Source organism: Staurois parvus, unplaced genomic scaffold (genome assembly GCF_062004578.1).
Source record: "Staurois parvus isolate SC_StPar_1 unplaced genomic scaffold, SC_StPar_1.0 ptg000090l, whole genome shotgun sequence".
In the NCBI taxonomy this organism is placed as follows: domain Eukaryota; kingdom Metazoa; phylum Chordata; class Amphibia; order Anura; family Ranidae; genus Staurois; species Staurois parvus.
Window position 1 is genome coordinate 15,909,186 of NW_028317886.1, and position 21,631 is coordinate 15,930,816.

The 21,631-nt window shown below is 41.9% G+C and overlaps 1 protein-coding gene across 4 annotated transcripts in view; it reads right to left on the reverse strand.

Moving 5' to 3' along the window:
• TRIM2 (tripartite motif containing 2) overlaps positions 1-21,631 on the reverse strand; it is a 185,303-nt gene that overhangs the window by 113,542 nt on the left and 50,130 nt on the right. Inside the window, exon 1 of one of the 4 annotated variants that reach the window (XM_089670442.1) lies at positions 11,975-12,111. The exons of 2 other annotated variants lie outside the window; for them this stretch is intronic. The gene's annotated coding sequence lies outside the window, so the exon portion shown is untranslated. Of the gene's footprint in view, positions 1-11,828; positions 11,848-11,974; positions 12,112-21,631 lie in introns of those variants that run through there. One more of the 4 variants, XM_089670447.1, reaches the window with a different exon arrangement.

Consider the following 21,631-nt stretch of genomic DNA (forward strand, 5'->3'; position numbering starts at 1 on the left):
CATCATATGCTCAGAAGAAAGGTGGAATTGGGCCTCAAAGGATCTGAAGACCCCGTCACTGTACATGACCAGGCTGAAGGACATTCATACACATTCAGGAAAAGGAGGAAACCAGCTTTAAGTACATTTACTCCAAATCTTGCTTGTTTTCTGTCTTTTCTAAAAGGTTCTATGCAATAGCACATTCCAAAGTAGTTTCCTGGGGCTTTAAACAAGTTCTACAGCATGCTTCTGTGTCAGGTGTGTAATGTAGTTTGCTGTGAAAACAGCCACGTGTAAAACAAAACTGCAAAATCAGCATTTATATTTATCAATGAAAAAATGAGTGGTGTGCTTACTGCTATATATCTGATGCAGCCAGGTGCCAGGTACAACAATAAGAATGCAATGGACATTACCTTCATTGCTGACCACAGGTGTCAAACACAAGGCCCGCGGGCCAAATCCGGCCCTCCAGGCCAATTCTTGTGCCCCTTGCACCTCTCCTGCAGGTACCCCCTTGTCTATGCCCCCACCCTGTCTCAGCAGTTGGTAGTAGAGAGGAGAATAGAACTCTTCTGCCAAATCCTGCACCTCTCGGTGCAGCTGCAGCTCCCCCTCAGCTCTGCGTCCCCTGGTCTCAGCATTCAGTAGATTCTGGTAACTGTCTCCACTCCTCCTCTGGTCCTCCTCCAGACCTTGCACCTTCTGCTTTCCAGCTCTGCCCCCAAATGGCGTGCATGGTGATGTTAGGGAGGGTGTGGGATACTTGACATCTGATGTAATGGGGGGTGGGGTGCTCTGGACATCTAGTCTTACAGATACAACCGGCCCTTTGAGGACAACCATAATGCTGATACGGGCCATGATAAAATGGAGTTTGACACCCCTGCTGTAGACTGTTCCAATTCTCCCTCTTGTGCTGCATGACTGCAAGACTATTATGCAAGACTGCTTGCATAATATTCCTGAGCGCAGAAGCTAAGGGCAGTGGAACTTGTAGTCTTGTGTTCAGCCATAACTGAATGCCTGAGTCTTAGACTACATGTCCCAGAAAGCTGCTCACAGGAGTCTGTGAGCCATTGCTGTCCCTGCAAGGGCGAGCCTCCATCGCTGTGTAGCATTAGGAGACCCTCTGTCCCTTCTGCTTGCAATCAGCGAACTGCTCTGTGGGCACCAACCCAGACTGCCGTGTTCACATCTGACTGACCTATCACCTCTATCCTTCCACTGACTGGAGTACAGACCCATCATCCTGAGGAAGTCAGTTGGGTTGTGAAGAAACGTGTTGGAATGGAGGCCAGTAATGGTTTTACATTGTAAGTGCATTTGTATATTAAGTATTTGGTTTTAAATAAAAATTGTTGCACTTTGAGAAGCGCTCTTTCCTTTTGAGTATCCATCCCCACCTGGGACTACTGATGCCTTAAAAAGGGGACTGGTACCGATTTCCACTCGAGACGTCCAGTGTGTAGATTTCCATCTGGCGGATGGTTCTAATAAGCCTGGTTTTCAGATCTGAGAGTGCATTTGACCTGTGTGTGCATAGGTGAAGTATTAAGGTGAAGGCGCATTTCGTGTAGTGAAGGTGCACAAGTTTTGTGGGATCAACTGGAGATTACTGTCCTGGGAAATGTGGAACACAGAGGTTGCTCATGGTCGTTGGACTGTGCTAAGGGACTTATTTGCATAATTCATCAATTTTACACTTTGGTATATTTTTTCACTGCATGTGGATTTAGTTTTCTTTTAATGTGTGCAGTTATTTTTGCTTGTTTTTTTTTTGCACTTCATTGAATTTGTGCTGATTATTAGCTGTTTACTCATGTTTTACTAATTTTTAGCACTTTATTGGTCAGGTTTTTATTGCCTCGTGTTTAATCTGATCACTTAATTTTTATTTATTTATCTTTTTTCTTTATTTTTCATTTCATTGGATTTGTTTCACTAATCATTGGCATGTTTATGAAATTTATTTGGCACTTAGTGTATATATTCAGCATTTTTTTTAAAACTCATCAATTTACACCTGGCTGCATATATGTTATATTAATTTAGTAATTTATTTTCTTTTCATCCGGTACCTTTACATTTTAGTGTATTCACCCTATTGGGTTTGAAGGGCTGGAAGGTGCTTGCTGCATTCAGCTTACATTGTGTCTGTGGCTCCTTTAATGGGGTTTACATCATGTCAGAACCCAAGGTGAGGGCAGCACAAGAAGACAACCAATATCCAGCGGCCCTTACGGGGTAAAGCTACACTAACAAAGATGTATATAAAACACTCTAATAAACAGACCAATGTAACTCCTATTAGAATGTATTTGACTGACAGGTGCATAAATTCTTGCCATTGTTATGTGGGGAAATCAGTATCTCTAGCTAAGGGTGCAGAATGCCATAAGCATAATCCAATGCTAGCTACTGATAATTCCATTAATGTGAAAGTGACATAGCCGTTCATTTCTTTTCACAGTTGCCTTCCATGTCTATTCAAATCCAAACCTTTGGAATAACTTTCAAGTTTTGGTTGGTATTATAAGCCTACTAAATGATTGAAAGTACAAGAGTTCTTCAATTTACAAACCAGAAATTAAATTTAACGTTCAGATGGTATTATACTCCTTAAAACACAATCTCTTCTCTAAGAGCCGATTCACACCATGAATCGCACAGGAACATGCTCTGCATTCCTGTGTCATTTACATGCAATACGGGTACAAAGCGATTTCAGCCCATTCATTTGAATGTACTAAAATTGTGCCAGACCACAGCAAAAGTAGTGCATGCATTACTTTATGAAACGTAGAACAAGCAGATTGCATGGTACTTCATGCTAAGCAATCTGGTGCAGTCAAAACACACTGCATTTGAGACCTGAGTTTGGTGGTGCCGTTAGCATTGCTCTGACACCCACTGCAGACTGCAAGTACAGTGCGGGAAATGTACACAGAATATACTCCGCAATCTGGTGTGAACTGGCACTAAGGCTAGGTTCACAATTTCTGAAAAGCGATCCACAGTGGACACTTTTCTGAAGGTGGCTAAACGGACACTGCTGTCAGATGTGTAATTGCCAACTGCTAAATGCCTTCTTTTTTTTTTACTGTTTTTTAATGGAACCAACGTGTCGCAACCATGGCACAATCCTATTAACTTCAACAGGAAAGTTTGACAGGCGGCTCCGACGCATGTGTACAGCCTCCTCCAGCTGTATTGTAACTTTTAGGTGGACAGTTAAACCACAGCTCAACCAACTGTTTTTACTGCCATCCGTGTGAAAGAGGTCTTACTGCTTATTGAAAAACAGACTTTTCCCTCCACAGCACTAATTGGTAGTTAACGGTCCTATGACCTGATTTGCCTAGGCAGGAGAATAATATAAATATTTTTTACTCAAAATAATAATGGGATTATGTAAAGATAGCTTATGTCCTAATTATTAACAGGAATTTTAATAAAAGGTAATATAGTAATTTCACCAAATGTAATGTGGTTACACACTCCACAGCATTTTCCAACTATACAGCTAATTTTTGATTACTTCCGATGCAATTGCATATCACAGGGAAATGCTAAGCTGCATGGCAGAAAAGAATGGAGACAGTCCACAGCAAATGATCTGTTTTTTCCAGTTTCTCTGACTCTGTTGTATGAAATGTTAAATAAAATTAAAATGTACAGTTTCATATAGCAACTAATCAGCTTCCTAGAGTCTATATACAGGAAATGTTCACATTTCTGCATACAAGTATTAAATTAAACCTGGAAACTCTCTATTCATATTCCTGAATGCTGTTTGGCAGGGTTGTCCCAAGGGTCTCCTGCTGGAGTTGCCACCTCATCCATTTAAACCCGAACACATTAATTACACAAGTTCTGTGGCTGGTAGTTAAACTCAGTGCCTTATCTGCATTAATGTAGCCTCAGAACCTGTGTAATTAATATGTTTTTGGGTTTAAAAGGGATGAGGTGGCAACCCTATCCTCTGCCAAGCTCCCACCAAGAGATTCAGGGTATAGATCCAGCCTGAGATGCTTGCCTTTGGCAACTCTCACATAGATTTCTGAGACACTAAACAGATTTCCAATGCTAAAACAGTCCTCACAGGTTCTGAAGTCATGATTTATCACTTGGAGAAAGGTGACCAGCATTACTGAGACTGACTGGTGCCATGTCTACGTGAGATGGTCCTGACTTTCATTAAACATGTAACCAAAAATGTTTTTTTTAGTTTTGAATAGAATGGGTAAGGGTTAAAACCCCTCTCAGTGTAGGTTTTGCCATGTGTACTATTGGGGAAATTTCCCTACACAACAGAAATTAGAGGAAAATTTCTCCAAGTGAGGGCAATTGCCCTCTTAGACAGTTGCCCAAGGTATCTCCATTGGAACATTTACCTCTTGTTCTGGAAACAACTTTGAAATGTTGAATTTCCTCTCTTTTTTTATTTCTATTTCTTTCCTGATGACAATGGTCACACATATAAAATAATGGGGTGAATCTACCCAGTGGGGACACAGACAGCATTACAAACTTAACAGATGGTCTAACCTATTCCCACTCTATCCAAATTAAAAAAAAATGTCTAGGAGACTTTTTTTACTGTGCTTACTTATTAAATTAATTATATTTTGCACTCCAGCTAGTTTTGGAATTATTTTTTTGTCATTTGTACTCTTGTAATTAACCAAAAAGAGATACACAATTCAGATAATTTAGATAACCTATAATGCATGCTTATAAAGAAGGCAGAAAATAGTTTATGCGGTAACTAATTCTAACAAACAGTCAGAAAGCAATTAAGCTGAAGCTAAAAACATGTTGTGGTCAGGCCATCCAACCCAACTTTGGTTTAGGGGCCATCAGTCCAGTAGTTATCCATATGTCTATATAAACAAACACAGCAACTGAATGTTCGGTGCTCATATATATAGGAAGACATGGTTATCGTATAAACATATCTCCCAAGCTGCCTTCTGGATATCCAAAATTTCAATGAGATAGCTTGATTTAGCACATACCTTTAACATGCATCTGTAAACAAGGTCTACACTGGACTAAACTTCCAACAGTAGTCTTTTGTATTCAAATACAGTACAGTTTACCAGAAATGAGTTGTGTAACAACTTTCAGAAATACAGTATAAAATACCCTCATACCACTTATAGTTATCCAGCTCGGAGTTCAAACTAACCAGCAGCTGGACAGTTACTGGGCTTCACACAACATATTGATATGGTAATAACAGAATAAGTTGGAAGAGCGCAGTGGATGCATTGACTTTCTCAGCTAATAGCTCCAAATAGACTGCCCAGTCAGATGAATGGAGCTACTCTTGAGAAATTCCCTGGAGTTATGTTGAACTCCTTCCATTTGAATGGAAGTGCATGGATTAGTAACCTGGGCCTTTGTGCATGAAAAGAATGGTACAGGGGCCGATTTCTCATTGTATCCTTCAGTGAGCACAAGGCTATCAAAAGTTCACACAGGGAGTAATATATGCAAGCTCTTGAAATATAGGCATGCCGTATTTTACATTTTTCCACAAGAATATATAGAGGACTTATGTAGCCTTTCAGCTGCTGAAGATTGTAACCGACAGTTTCCAAGACACCCATATAGCTACAGGTAATAGAACATACACCTTTGTGTTTTGCTGACACCCAGGCATTCATTCCTGGGCACATACTGCCCTAAACATTAGTACCACTCACTGCATCATCCAGCCGCAGCAGTTCTAAGACTCTCAATGTTTTATAGGCTGCCAGCAGTAGGGCTGTATGGTGCACTAACGTCCGCTCCAAAACTCTGCAATCTCATGCAGTGTGCACAAGGCCTTACTGTTTTCCGAATGGGATTATCATTTTTTTTTTTAATGGTTGAACTGGATGAACTTTTATCTTTTTTTCCCGACAGACTAACTATGTAACTATGAATGAAGTCAGCAGTGACAGCTTTTTGCACATGTCTTTATCACCGGTTCACACCATGAATTATACAGGAGTGCACTGCATGTTCCTGTGCGATTCACATGCGAATCACTTAAATGGGCTGAAATCATGAAAGACAGCAGCAAAAAGTACAGCATGCACTGCTTTATAAAACACAGAGCAAACAAATCACATGGTACTTCTGTACCATGCGATCCAATGCAGGCAAAAGGACTGCATTTGCAACCTACATTAGGGTTGTTGTTATTATTACACTGACTCCAGCTGCAGATCACAAGTGCAGTGCATTTTAAACGTGGTGCATTTTTCCAGCACCACATTCTGGTGAGAACTAGCCCCTAAAGTAGAACTGTGACCAGAGTATGGCACTCACTGCCTTTTGTAGCTGCAACCACTATGAAGTAATTAATCCTTCACGTTTGCAGTAAAAGCTTCTTAGTTTCACTTTTTTTCTGTAGCTTGGCTTTTTCTGCCAGCAGTGAGTTGGCTGCCTGCCAGCCCTCTAATCTCAAGGCTAGGTTCACATTGCTGCGATCAGATTTTGATCTGATTATGTAGTGCAATTTGGATGTGATTTGCATATTCTATAGGGCCAAAATTGGCTGGAATCACACCAAAGTAGCACAGGAACCTTTTCTAAATCGCGAGATGTATTGATGTGAACGAGCATCATTGAAAACAATGTGATTTCCATTGACATGCAATTCTGTGTGACTCAAGTTGCATCTAAAATTGTACTAGTATGAACACAGCCTAATGGACCATTGTACTACTTCAATTGTGAACTTTGAAGATCAATTGCGAACTTTGAAGATCAATTGCTTCACAGTGGATGTAACTACAAAGGTCAGTGAGGGCTTTTTTTTTTTTTTTTTTTTTTTTTTAAACATATTTACTGCTTTTTATGAACATGTAAACATTTTAATGACCATAGCCTGACCGCAGTTCTATGTTAATTACTGCTGAAACACAAACCAGGAAGCCGAGGTCATAACCCATAAAGGAAATTTCAGATATCCATAATTAATACATTTTTACCTGTTTATATACTGGTACAAAATTTCACAGCAAGTACAGAATGCCCATTCAAGTTCTCATTTGCAGACACACACAATACATTGTCCTCCTCAACACAGTCACACTTCTATAACAATATGTTTGGTTGAAAGTTTTATTTGGAGCAGGAAACTGTAGTACTTGGAAGGAAAGTCCCACAAACACAGGGACAACATATAGTGTATACAGATTGCATTTGGGATGAAACTGAACACAGGACGCAGCACTGCATGACCATAGTCAGGGCTGGGTTCATCATTAGTGAATCAATAGCCAGCAGAGGAAAAGAGGTTGATTTTCCCTGTATAGTTATTGAAACATTGTCATCTCATAGAACAATATTTTCATTTACTGATTGGCCAGGTCACCTTTAGTAAAACAAAAAAATGTGTATAAAGCAAGTGGTCCTAACAGAGGTGTATTGCTTAAGACACCAACGCATGTATTCCTAGTGCCTACAAGCTCCAGTGGTGAATCCAGCCCAGACCACCGTGGTAACCACTTAGACAAGGTAGCTATTAAATCATCCAGTACACCAAAAAGTGTCACAAATAGCAGGCAGTGCACTTTAGAGAAGGACAACAGATAGAGCCCAAATCAGGATGGTTATTAGTTTTGAAATCGTTGCCTAGAACAAATGTGACCTTACGCAGACTTCACATGCTGCATGCTTAATTTGTATCATTGACTGAGAAAGTATTAAGGCTAGGGGCGGGCAGCCAGGTAACAGGAGCTGGTCAGTGGTGGTAGCTCATAGTTCTATCAGCAAGTGCTGGTTCACATTGCACATCGCATGTCATTCGCACAGGAATCACATCACATTCCTGTGCAAATCACATGCGATTTCTGTGCAGTGCAATTTGAGCCATACATTTTGTATGGCTCAAATTACACCGCATTTGCACCAACATTGTGCGAGACCCTTTTTTTGTCCACACCAGAATCGGATTGCATCGTATTTTGCAAACCGATTTCGAGACGTCGTTTACATACACACCCGCAGTGGTTCGCATGAACGGGGTGCGATTTTGATGAGGTGTGGGAATCGCACAGAAACGTGTGAATTCCGCACGGCATCAGTGTGCACCGGCACTAATTGTTACCTTTCCAACAAACTATCCTAAAGTCCAAATCAACTTTCTGTATTTGATCCTGTCACACAGGCAGGTTGCATTAACAGTAGTATTATAGGACATATTATAGAATGCTAAGTGCTGCAGCAAGGTATCATATACCCTGTGCTGGCAGGACCCTGGATCGGTGTCGGATCAGTACTCTCACGCACAAGCAGAGGTCCAACACTCTAGATGACTAAATCAAGCCACCTGAGAAGTGCCTTTGATTGGTGCAGTGTGCAAGAGAACATGTTGGACCTCTAGAGACCCAGTGGGTGTGTAGTATGGGAGAACTGCAGTCTGGGTTTTCAATGTACTGCTGGCATATTAATATATATGCAGCCTGACTGTATTACAGTAATATATTGAGAGGGTTCAATTAGGCTTTAAAGCAGAACTCCAGGTTTTCGGTGACTATTTCCTTCACTAACAGATGCACCCGCTGTGAGTGTTGTGTAAACTGTGTATAGCATCAGCTACATACAGTATACAGTGCTGTGTTTTGGCAGTGAGAAAAAGGAATTCCTGTCCCATTTCTGGAACAAAATCAAGTCTGGCTCAGCCATTCACAGAAAGCCTTGTATTCTATGAATAAATACAAGGCTTGCTCTTATTGGCTGAGTTTAAGGGCTCTTTGACATGGATGGTTTGCATTCTAATCAGCAGGGGATCCACTCATAGATCACCTGCTTATCGGAGCAGAGTGGGGCAGATGACCGATCTGTGTCCGCTCAGCTTCTGCAGAAAGAACATGGACAGACCCCGCTCTGCTCTATTTGTGGCCAGGAGTAAAGGGATTCCACTGTTCATTTACACCCAGAGGCCTGTAATCTGGTCCGCCCAAATGCAAAAGGACATAGTCATCCTCCATTTTTTTTTTTTAGCGGGCCTCATTGAACCCAGAGGTGGGGGGTAAATGGCCATAAGTCTGTTTACACCCGCTGGTCCATAGGAATGCATGAACCATCCAATCAGGTCCACCAGAAAAACTGGCAGGCGGAGCTGATCGAATCTCCCATGTGAAAAGGGGCCTAACAGAGGTGGGCAGATGATATCACAATCTCCAACTCAGCAAATCAGAGGAAGACTTGTATTCATTCATAACAAGACTTCCTGTGAATGGCTGCCAGACTTGATTTTGCCAAAAATGGGACAGGAAGTCCCTGTCCAGCTGCTGGAAAATAAAGCTGTGAAAGCCTAAACAGCACTCAGCCCAACTTGATTTTGTTCTGGGAACAGGACAGAAAGTCCCCGTACTGCTACCGGAACACAGCACAGTAGGCTGTAAGTAGCTGATGCTACATAAAGTTTATACAGCACTCATAGGGGGTACATCTGTTAGTGAAGAAAATAGTTAATTTGGGCCAGCTTAGCCCAAACAAACAATTTAAAGTCATAGGAAACCTGGAGATCAGCTTTAACATCTATTTAATGGAAATCCATTGATATGCAAAATAAGGGGGCATTCTAATTCTGAAAGCGGTATTAAACCCAAAAGCAAACATTTATTATATTGAAGCTTACCAATTCCTTTCCTTGACCTTCACATGGTGATCCTGCTAGTAAATCTGTTGTTTTTCAACAGACCAAGCTGTTGTATGCAGATTTATCAGTTACAGGGTTGAGACAAACCATTTATCACAGACAGGGGTGCTTACAATGATCAGCTTTTATTGATTTATGTAAAACCTTTATCCCAAAATTAAAAAAAAAATGCTTAACTGCTTTTAAAGTAGTAACTGGAATTTGGCTTCAATGTGATAATGAATTTAAATCTGCTAGTCCCTCCAACACTCCCCTTCTCCCAGACTGACAATGCTGCTGTCCAAAGGCGTCTCTGTTGCGTCATCATCCAGAGTGGGGGCACTCTAATACAGTACATGCGATACTGTCAAAATCACCAGGTGAAAACAAAGTAAAAAAAAGCCTAAAAGATAAAACAAATGCAGCCACCACATTTAATGATTGGTAAACTGCAATATATTACAATTTTGGTTTTAGGTTGACTGACTGACATCACTGCAAGCAACATGACAACCCTAAGTCAATGACTGACAACTTCTAGCTGAATACAGACAGACAGACACCTTTTGATGTATTCCCTTTAGCTATGTCACATGTACAATAAATAAAAAAACAAGCAAAAAAAAACTCTCAGTTGTTTACTTAAGAAATATTTTCCCAGCACATCCTAACCCCAATGACCTCACTAAATTAGTATGTTTGACAATTTACAGCATTTCCTTTCCTTTTTTATTATGCAAATATTCCACACGAGAACAGACATATCTCTTCCAGACCCTCGGTTTGCAGATTAAAAAAAAGTAGCATCATCTTCACTATACAATGAGGGAATAATTGTACCTGGGACTCCTTCCAGAATGATGCGGATTTCCCAGCTAGATAAATGATGGAAAGACGGGGAAGGGGATAATTAACAGATGACCTTTGAATTAAGCCATCTCAGGGAAAATAGATGCTGACATTTATGTAACAAGCAAATCATTAAAGAGAAAGCAAGCAATGTTTCCAAGATGGGATCCAATGCCCTTAGAGAGAACAAAACACTTGGCCAAATTATAGAGAGAGAATAAATGATGCCGAAGCCTGAACTGCAGCATTCATACCAGCGTACCCCGATTGGTCGCAGTGTAACAGTCATACCAGCGTACCCCGATTGGTCGCAGTGTAACATTCATACCAGCGTAGCCCGATTGGTCGCAGTGTAACATTCATACCAGCGTACCCCGATTGGTCGCAGTGTAACATTCATACCAGCGTACCCCGATTGGTCGCAGTGTAACATTCATACCAGCGTACCCCGATTGGTCGCAGTGTAACATTCATACCAGCGTACCCCGATTGGTCGCAGTGTAACATTCATACCAGCGTACCCCGATTGGTCGCAGTGTAACATTCATACCAGCGTACCCCGATTGGTCGCAGTGTAACATTCATACCAGCGTACCCCGATTGGTTGCAGTGTAACATTCATACCAATGTACCCCTATTGGTCACAGTATAAAATTCATACCAGTGTACCCCGATTGGTTACAGTATAACATTCATACCAGTGTACCCCAATTAGCTGAAGTATAACATTCATACCAGTGTACCCCGATTGGTCGCAGTATAACATTCATACCAGTGTACCCTGATTGGTTACAGTTGAACTATTGATTCAAAAATAAAAGAAATATGTTGATAATAAAACGTCTACATCACATCAATGGACACAGTAGCATTGGCTATAAATGATAACTGTGTTAGTGAAATATTTCCCTGCACACTGATTAGTAATTTGGTTAATTACATAGTGTGTACTCTGGAATAAAATACTGCAGGGGGAAATCTACTAAAACTGGAGCAGACAGAATCTGGGCAGCTGTGCCTAGTAGCCACTCAGTTTCTACCTACAGCTTGTTCAGTAAAGCTTAAAAAATGAAAGCTAGAAGCGGATTGGTTACCACGCACAGCTGCTCCAGATTCTGCATGTGTTGCCTGTAGATTAGTTCCTCTTCAGGAAGTCTCCCACCCAGCAATCTTCTGCAGGACATATATTAAAACACGTCATTCATTTTCTATCCAGAATATCTGGCATGAGGTCAATAAACTGCAAAAATGATATGCACCCCCCCCTTCCAGCATCAGGGCACTAGGTGAGAGTAGGACACAACCACGTGACTTCACTACTGACAGCTGCCACTGATAATATGGAACTCACATGAGCAGAGCCTGCAGGATCAATGAATGAAGGCTATCATAAATAGTGCATAGTCCATTCAGCAGCAGCTGTTCAGCTGAGATCCAGGAATGTAAAGCCAGGTCACAATGCAGCAAAATAGATGGGCAGCTAGGAATGTTACTCACTGGTACTCCATAGCTTCATCCTATCCTGTGCATCTCCAGAGCCAAGAGTCGTGTGCCTGGATGATCAGCACAATGTCCTAATCCAGCAGTAGCAGCAGAGTGAAAGGCTGCTCTCAGCACAAACACAAACAGCTTGTCAACTGCAGCCAGAGAGGGAGGGGCTGGGATGGGGGGCGTGTCAGCCAATGATCGCTGGCTGCACTCCATGCACACTGTCATCCTGATCACCATCATTCTTAGAAAGTCAGGGCAGCACTGACAGCACTGATCTGCACCATGTGTCCAAGGTACACAGCAAAGGAATGCTAATCGTTGTAATATGAGGATCAGATCATTCACAATATAGCAGTAGTAGTGTACTATGTTAGTCTTTGGTTAATGCACAAAGATTGGAGCTGAATTAACACCCTTTATTGGTTAATTTAAAGGGGATCTTCACCCTACCTATCAAAAAATGAAATTAGTTCTAATACTTGTTCCTGTATAAAATAATAAAAGCATTATTACCATTCTATGAAGTCCAGCATTGTCTAGCTTGCATGCAAACTTCTCTTTGTAATGCTCTTCTGTGACTCTGCCATCTTGAATCAAGATCCAGTACGTGTGCTGAAGTGCCACAGAGACCTCTTTTCATTTCTGCACATGCATAAGATCCTGCAAACTGCCTCCTGAGATGCAGTTTTCGGGATCTTGCTCATGCGCAGAATTGCTGTCGGGACTCCATGCATGACCCCCTAACCTATCTGCGTATGTATGAGGTCCAAATACAACATACTCACCTAGATGAGAATTAGGGACATGAAACAAAGAAACAAAACATTTACATTTAGTTTTTTTTTTTGTAAAGGGGAGGAGGCAGGAGTGCGGACCTCCCTCCCCCTGTCCACTGCCATATTTGGCACTTTTGGGAGGGAGAGGGAGCGGGTACCTGGTTTTGACAGGTACTCGCTCCCACTTCTTGGTCAGATTAGTGTGGTGATCTGTGATAAAGTTCAGCCCCTCCTAATTACCCTGCAGGCTTCTGGGACACATCACAGGTCCCAGAAGACTGCTGGACCATTTACAAAGTGCAGTACAGCTCGCACATGCGCAGTAAGAAACTGGCTGTGAAGCCACAAGGGTTCACTGCCACTTTCCCTTACCTAAGATGCCAGCGCTTACTTAAGCCAATTGAAGAATCTGCTCGGGTGAGGACATCACTGGATCCCTGGATAGGTAAGTATCCTTATATTAAAAGTCAGAAACTATAGTATTTGTAGCTGCTGACATTTAATTTTCTTAGGGGGGGGACTGGAGCTCCTCTTTAAAGTGGTTGTAAAGGCTAAAGGTTTTTACCCACACGCATTCTATGCATGAATGTAAAAAAACGTCACTATGCAGCTATCCCCCCAGCCTCTCCTAATACTTACCTGAGCCTGATTCAGCAATGTGCATGAGAGCAGCTGCTGTCCTGGCTCTCTGCCTCCTCATTGGCCATTGGCTCCCACTGCTGTCAATCACAGCCAGTGAGGAGGAAGCAGAGGTTAGGGCAAAGCCCTTACCCTTAAAGTGGAACTTCAGTACACAAATTCACTTTGGGCCCATTGCTCTGTGTTTTTCTTTTTGTGGGGGCTTTTTTTTTTTTTTTTTTTTTTTTTTCCCCAGTACCCCTGCACTACAATTCTCACCTACAGTGAAAGAAATAAGTATTTGACCCCCTGCTGATTTTGAATGTTTGCCCACTCACAAATAAATGATCAGTCTAAAAATCTAATGGTATGTGTATTGTAACACTGAGAGACAGAATGGCAACAAATTCAAAAGAAATGCATGTCTAACAAATTATGCACTGATTTGCATATTCATGACGGAAATAAGTAGTTGATCCTCTTCACAAAACATGACTTAGTACTTGGTGGCAAATCCCTTGTTGGCAATCACAGAGGTCAGACGTTTCCTGTAGTTGGCCACCAGGATTGCACATATCTCAGGAGGGATTTTGGCCTACTCCTCTTGGCAGATCCTCTCCAAGTCATTAAGGTTTGGTGGCTGACGTTTGGCAACTTGAACTTTCAGCTCCCTCCACAGAATTTCAATCGGATTAAGGTCTGGAGGCTGGGTAGGCCACTCCAGGACCTTAATGTGCTTCTTCTTGAGCCACTCCTTTGTTGCCTTTGCCGTGTGTTTTGGGTCATTATCCATCAACGTCCCATTTTCAATGCCCTGGCTGAGGGAAGAAGGTTCTCATCCAAGATTTGACTATACATTTCTCCGTCCATCGTCCCTTTGATGCGGTGCAGTTGTCCTGTCTCCTTAGCAGAAAAACACCAGCATTCCTCCTCCTCCAAACAAGGCGAGTTGAGTTGATGCCAAAAAGCGAGATTTTGGTCTCATCTGACCACAACACTTTCAACCAGTCCTCCTCTGCATCATTCAGATGTTCAGTGGCAAACTTCAGACGGGCCTGGAAATGGACCTTGCGGGCACTGCAGGATTTCAATCCATGTCGGCGTAGTGTGTTACCAATCGTTTTCTTGGTGACTGTGGTCCCAGCTGCCTGGAGATCATTGACAAGATCCTCACGTATAATTCTGGGATGATTCCTCACTGTTCTGACACTCCATGAGGTGAGATCTCGCATGGTACACCAGACCTAGGGAGACTGACAGTTGTTTTGTGTTTCTTCCATTTGCAAATGATTGCACCAACTGTTGTCACTTTCTCACCAAGCTGCTTGGCGATAGTTCGGTAGCCCAGTCCAGCCTTGTGTAGGTCTACAATCTTGTCCCTGACATCCTTGGACAACTCTTTGGTCTTTGCCATGGTGGAGAGTTTGGAATTTGATTGTTTGATTGCTCCTGTGGACAGGAGTCTTTTATGCAGGTAACAAAATGAGATTAGCAGCACTCCCTTTAAGAGACTGCTACTAATCTCAGCTTGTTACCTGTATGAAAGACACCTGGTAGCCAGAAATCCTGCTGAATGATAGGGGATCAAATACTTATTTCCCTCATGAACATGCAAATCAGTGCATAACTTGTTAGATATGCATTTATTTTGAATTTTTTGTTGTTATTCTGTCTCTCAGTGTTACAATACACCTACCATTTGATTTTTAGACTGATCATTTCTTTGTGAGTGGGCAAACATTCAAAATCAGCAGGGGATCAAATACTTATTTCCTTCACTGTACAATGCAGGGTTAATAGCCCTGCATTGTACAGGATGATGTCGAAGGACTGCCCAGAGCCGGTAGCATAAGGTAGAATAGGACAGTGTCAGTAATACTGCCTATTCCTGTAACCCCTAGACATAAGTGTAGCGAGGGTACCCCACTGCAAGGGTAATTTTTTTTAAATCCCATAGTTCAGATTTAAAGCCAAAAATGAGTATGATAGGCAGAAAACTAGCATTTTATGAGGTCAGCAATGGGAGCTTATGTATTTGTTTCCTAAGTTCATCCAAAAAGATGCAATGGACAGCGGAAACAGACTAGAGGTTGTTAGCATTCCAGGAAAATGTGCAAACACTACAATAAAGTGTGTGTGTGCAATCTGTCATTTCTCTTTCCAGTAGCAGAGCTGTATTTATCAGTTTTGCACAGTCAGGTCTTCCAGCCGTATCTGCAGGCACATGTGTCTGTAGGCTCTGCATAAACTAACCGCTTCATTCAGGGGACAGGAGATAGCAGCACAATACTACAATAGTCATTGAATCCAGGAAAACACAAAGATCTTTCAGGGACTTTACTGCCTGCTGACCAGTGACCTCCGGGTTAATAAAATATTCCATTACTGGAGTGTCTTCTATTTTTTTCCATCAGTGTTATTTTAGTCAGAGGTTAGGGGGCTAGGTTTAAAGCTAGCCATATCCCAGTAGAATTTAGTTTTAAAACATTCCTTTATGGAACATGATTTCTATTTTATAATGGTTAGTGAGGATCAAACTGACGTTTGTTTTCAATGATGTGAAAATTTAAAGGAGCAGGATACAAAAATTTTTCTCAAATAAAGTTCTAAATATAAATGTGATTTTTGTTCGGGAAAATATTCATATTGTAATAAAACCTGTATAATGCATCTGGGATTCCATTCAAATGGAATAATAATGGCTTTTAATCAAAATGAGTTGCCTCAGTTGTAGCACTACTCCCTTAGGAGTTGCAATAGATTTGGGTCCCCCTATAGTCCTGCATAGCCAGGCAACACACATTTTCCATTCAGACTCACATCCAGGAGACAGTGACCAGTCCTTGAACTTGTTTTGGTGAATATTAAAACTTGGATGGGGTACGGGGTGTACAGGATGCCCAATGTAACTGGAATGGAGGATAAACTTCCTGATACTATTTACAAGTCTTTACAGCAAAAATCCTCTTCTGGAGAGCTAGCCAGCCTGTCATGATGTACCACCCTAGATCCTACTTAAATTAGCTGCTCTGGATGAATCCCTGGGCAGGGGATCCAGTGCCTACCACTACAGTGTGAACAGTCCCAAGTAAAATGCTAATCCGATTTCCCACCAGAGTGCTTGCCGCCCCTTACTGGCCCAGGGGTGCAGGTTTACTCACTTGGTAGCCCTCCTGTGCTGCCAGTGGCTGCTACCAGGTCTTCTAGCTGGGCCGCTCCTTCCATGCTGCACAGGTGGTCCTCTCGCAGGGGGCCGGTGAAGTCCCAAGCTTTCAGCCTTCCAAGGTCCTCTGCCTGCAGGTGAGCCTCTCTCCATCTGGGCCCCCCTTACAGGCTCCTGCCTCCAGCCTCTCACATCTGACTTTGTTTTTGCTCCTGAACTCTCACCACCACTCTTCTCTTGCTGAGCAGGCTCAGTTACTCTTAAAGGTTATCCTGGCCCCTTGCCAAGCCTCCTGTTGGGGATTTGCCAGAATCCTCTAAAAGTACTAACCAGCCACTTCTCAGATCCGCCCACTGCTTCCAGACCTTTCCCCAAAGTTCTAGAGCAGGGGGAAATTCCAGAGGGCTGGTCTGCAGAGCCTCTCAGCTCTGACCAAATTTAGACCCCTGCTAGCTATTACTCCCAGGCTGCTACTCAGCCCTTGCTAACAATTGGAGTCTAGCTCCCCCTAGCTAACTAGGAGGGTGATACACAGTGATTTCAGTGTTTTCTGATTTTTCGATGTTCAGAAAAAAATCTAATTGCGTATAGCCAGACTGAGGATAGGGTTAAGTGTTAATTTTTGGTGTGAACAATGCCCAAGACATTATTTTGGATAGCGTGGGAACAAATTAGCAGCTTTGCCAAATTTTTATTGCTGTCTGTGTCTTCTGCTGGGGAGATTAATTCCCTGGAATTCCTAAAGACTGGTGTAGACATATTTTGCAAAAGTGAGTCACGTGCATTCTAAAAGTGGGGCAGCGTGCTCCAAATTTATGTACCTGTCTAGAATGCACAAGAGACACTTTCACAAAATCTGTCCACACCAGAGTCTCTCTCTGTCAAAAAAGAGTTGGTCTTATGCAGGCCATAGATGGGTCGAAAATCGGCCGATTTTTCGCCCGAAAATAAAATCGGCCGATTTTGGATCGTTAGTGGGTTAATTGTTCGGCCGTTTTTCGGTATTTTGGCAGATTGTTTTTATCGGTAAAGTTGGAAAAAGATCGGCCGATTTTGCCGATCGGCCGATTTTCGCGGCAATTATGGGTAAATCGGACAATCTTTTTACCGATAAAAAAATCTGTGCATGAGCAGTGACCTGCAAGAGAAAGACAAAAAGAAGAAGAAAAAGAAGAAGAGGATGAAGAAGAAGAGGAAGATGATGAAGAAGAAGAGGGTGAAGAAGAAGAAGCAGAAGAGGAAGAAGAAGACGAGGATGAAGAAAAAGAGGATGAAGAAGAGGATGAAGAAGAAGAGGATGAAGAAGAGGAAGAAGAAGAGGATGAAGAAGAGGATGAAGAAGAAGAAGAGAATGAAGAAGAGGAGGAAGAAGAAGAAGAGGATGAAGAAGAAGAGGAAGAAGAAGAAGAGGATGAAGAAGAGGATGAAGAAGAGGAAGAGGAAGAAGAGGATGAAAAAGAAGAAGAGGAAGAAGAAGAGGATGAAGAAGAAGAAGTGGATGAAGAAGAAGAAGAGGATGAAGAAGAAGAAGAGGATGATGAAGAAGAAGAGGATGAAGAAGAAGATGAAGAAGCGGATGAAAAAAAGAAGAAGAAGAGGATGAAGAAGAAGAGGAAAAAGAAGAGGAAGAAGAAGAGGATGAAGAAGAGGATGAAGAAGATGAAGAAGAGGATGAAGAAGAGGATGAAGAGGAAGAAGAAGAAGAGGATGAAGAAGAGGATGAAGAAGAAGAGGAAGAAGAAGAGGAAGAAGAAGAAGAAGAGGATGAAGAAGAGGATGAAGAAGATGAAGAAGAGGATGAAGAAGAGGATGAAGAAGATGAAGAAGAGGATGAAGAAGAAGAGGAAGAAGAAGTGGATGAAGAAGATGAAGAAGAGGATGAAGAAGAAGAGGATGATGAAGAAGATGATGAAGAAGAAGAGGATGAAGAAGAAGATGAAGAAGAGGATGAAAAAGAGGAAGAAGAAGAAGAAGAGGATGAAGAAGAAGAGGAAAAAGAAGAGGAAGAAGAAGAGGATGGTGAAGAAGAAGAGGATGAAGAAGAAGAAGGAGAAGAGGATGAAGAAGAGGATGAAGAAGATGAAGAAGAGGATGAAGAAGAGGAAGAAGAAGAAGAGGATGAAGAAGAAGAGGAAGTAGAGGAAGAAGAAGAAGAGGATGAAGAAGAAGAGGAAGAGAAGAAGAGGATGAAGAAGAGGATGAAGAAGATGAAGAAGAGGATGAAGAAGAGGAAGAAGAAGATGAAGAAGAGGATGAAGAAGAGGAAGAAGAAGAAGAGGATGAAGAAGATGAAGAAGAGGAAGAAGAAGAGGATGAAGAAGAAGAAGAATTCCAGTCCGGCAAAAAGTGTCCCTGCAGAGAGCTCCGCTATTTCTTTGACAGTTCTTTGACATTTATAGCGGTTGCAACATTGTATCTATTTGTTTCCGAATAAAACCATCTGTATCTGAAATGGATACAAATAGATACATTGTTGCAACCGCTATAAATGTCAAAGAACTGTCAAAGAAATAGCAGAGCTCTCTGCAGGGACACTTTTTGCCGGCTGTAGACGGCATGAAAATCGGCCGATTTTTTTTACCGTTCCTGGTAACGTCGGCCGATTGAACGACCGTGTTTTCGATTTTTTAAAGAAAAATCGGCCGGTTTTCTCCCCATCTATGGCCTGCATTAGTTAGCTCCACTTTCATAAGATACAAACTGTTGGTATATTATTGGCTCAGGTGTTACAGATAAATGTAAAAGTGGCACATTTTAGAACTACCTGAATTTGGCCCACGAGTCGCTGTCAGAACTAAAAGTGTTGCAGATGCTTCATGCATTTGCCCCAATATATTAAGAAAAGGCATTAGTGCCAGAAAAGTGCAGCAACTTTAATTAATTCCCCTGTTATATTTCTTTGGCCACTGTCACCAGGACTAAAAGTGAGGGAGCTGTCACCACTACAGGAAGTGAAGGTAAACCTTTAATGGGGACTCTCGTTCCGGTGACAGTTATTTTAGAGGGGGATAGCCCTCCCTTTGAAGAGATTTCCTTTCACTTTTGGTTGTGTCTGTGGGGCAGGGAATAATGGAAAATCTTCCCAACAGGACACAGATGGCAAAAAAACTGGAAAATATTTTAACCAATTCCCTATTCTAATTAAAACAAAAATAAATTTTGGATTTAGACATATTTTAAGCACTAGGTAAGGAAATAAAGTGGGCACAAAAAACATTCATTTGAATAAATTCCTCAATAGCCACACATTTTTATCTGATATAATTCCTCTCTTTGTTCACCAAATGCCTTTGCAAAGCCAATTATTACATTGTAAAATTAGTAGTGATCAACATCATCACCATGCTGTAGATAACCTGTGCAGAGAGAAGTGCTGTGGAAGGGGCTTGATAGCTCCACTCACTACAAGCTGCCTGCAGAAAACTACAGGAGAGGGTGGAGACAAGACCAGACCAGTGCACAAGAAGAGAAAAAAGCAGTGACTGGTCTGTATTACAGAAAGCTTCTACAGAAAGGCAAAGTGTCACACTGGTTTACTGCACAGATCTGAATGAAATACTGTATATAAAACACACCGAGATTCCACTAGAAGTACACACGCCTCTTGTATTAAGATAATATTTGCATTTCCCAGCGTTCATCTGATTATAAACCTCTCACCTTGTAAAACAACCCATTCAGTTTAAAATAGAAATGAAAGGCAAAATATTTGTGTATAAATATAAACAACATTATAAATACCTTTTTTTCCTTCTTTATAAGTGATCACATTCCCTGTGTTTTCAGTTGCATAAGAGCTAGGGCAGGACAAACAACAGTACACTAACCTTCCCAGTGAATAGCTGTGCAGGGGGTGGTGTCAGGACAAGTCTGATCATTGGAGGAGAGCAGAACTAGAGAACTGACCTTGCTCTGTTCTCCTGCTTAGTGCGGTCAGTTTTTAATAGGAAAGCAAAGGTACTAGAAGGAACCAGGGATTTCACACAAAGGAAGCAACACAAAGAGAACAGGATACTTTTTCATACAAGTACATGGTACATCAGGCATGTCTGAAATATGAAATATTGGGTTTACATATTGTTTAAGTATTAATATAAGTATATTAGATTAAAGCTAACATGTATTGACTAGAAACACTTCCCAGATGGCCACATCCTTATAGGAATGCCAACATCCCGAAATTTACAATTTTAGGTTTGGATGGGACTTTCGGGGAATTCTGAATGTAAACACCTACACTATAGCTTATTATAACATATAATTTATTAGAAACATGTATTTTTTTGTAATGATAAAACTCCAAACATCTATAAAAACCACACTACATGGAGTCACATTTATGACCAAAAGATATTGGGAACAATTCCCAGTGGTGTATTTAGGGTTTGTGCTGCCCTAGGTAACACATAAATCGGGCGCCCCATCACGGAGAGAGCTTGACATTGACCAACAACACCCCTGCCCAACCCCCTGAGAGAGCCTTCCACTAATGCCCCCCCCCACCCCCTGAGGGAGCCTTCTACTAATACCTCCTTCCCACGGCGAGTGAGAGAAAGATACTCACCTTCACAGCTCTGGACATCCCCTGGAACAAGAGTCGGGCTCTCTATACACCATCAAGCAGCCTGCACCTGGTCTCACCTGGTCCCCATGCCACATGTGTCCCTTCTTTCATCCCTTCTTCTGGGGGGGCGCTACTGCCCCCCTGAAAAATGCCACCCTAGGCAAATGCTTTGTTTACCTTGTGGTAAATACGCCCCTGACAATTCCCAACACATTTCGAGCAGCATTTTTTTAATCAGGGGAACAAGAATCTGCAAGAGAACATAATACACATGTGGCTCAAACCATGACTGTCCAAGAGCTGCCAAGTCCCATCAGGTGGGCTCCAAGAACATGCCTCCCTCAGCAGGATCCACGGAGCCATTTCTTATCAGGCAGAATTAGAGCAAAATATAAAAAACTTTTTAGGTGCAAAAAAACTTATGTGAACTTTTGGGCGGAGCTTGATTGATGTGATGTCATTACGTTTTTGACTGCCAGCTATTGCACATGTGCTGAGTAGTCAGGCTCGTTTATGTGATTGCTGTTGATGCTGTTGATGCT